This window comes from Geospiza fortis, unplaced genomic scaffold (genome assembly GCF_000277835.1).
Source record: "Geospiza fortis unplaced genomic scaffold, GeoFor_1.0 scaffold219, whole genome shotgun sequence".
NCBI classification, from domain to species: domain Eukaryota; kingdom Metazoa; phylum Chordata; class Aves; order Passeriformes; family Thraupidae; genus Geospiza; species Geospiza fortis.
The window spans coordinates 3,015,554-3,015,957 of record NW_005054376.1 but is presented as its reverse complement, the minus strand read 5'-3'; positions in this window follow the sequence as shown (position 1 = coordinate 3,015,957).

Sequence of the window (404 nt, the reverse complement as noted above, 5' to 3'; positions counted from 1 at the left end):
AAAAAAAAGAAGAAAAACGGGAAAAACGAAGCCTTGCGGTGGATGTATCCAAGCTGGGCACCCGGGGAAATAAAAGAGAAGGGTGGAGAAGCAAGCCCCCCAGGAGGGCAGCCTGAGCGCTCTCTTAGCGGCACATTGTTAAACAAACGAAGCGCTCCACCTAAGAAAGTACCAAAGTTTTATTGTGGTCATTGTTTTGTCCTTTTGCTCAAGTGCTTGCAAAAGACTTTGGCTCCTGCTACAGTCAATTTACCGCTCGCCCAGTTCTATTTGGGGGATAATGTTGGATTTGTTTGGGGTGGTGGTTTTTTTTTTGAAGACCAATAGCCAACAGAGCCGAGAAGAGGAAAAAAAAAAAGGCAGTTTGCGAAGCAAAGAAGCTTTTAAAATATCGACAAAAAAAA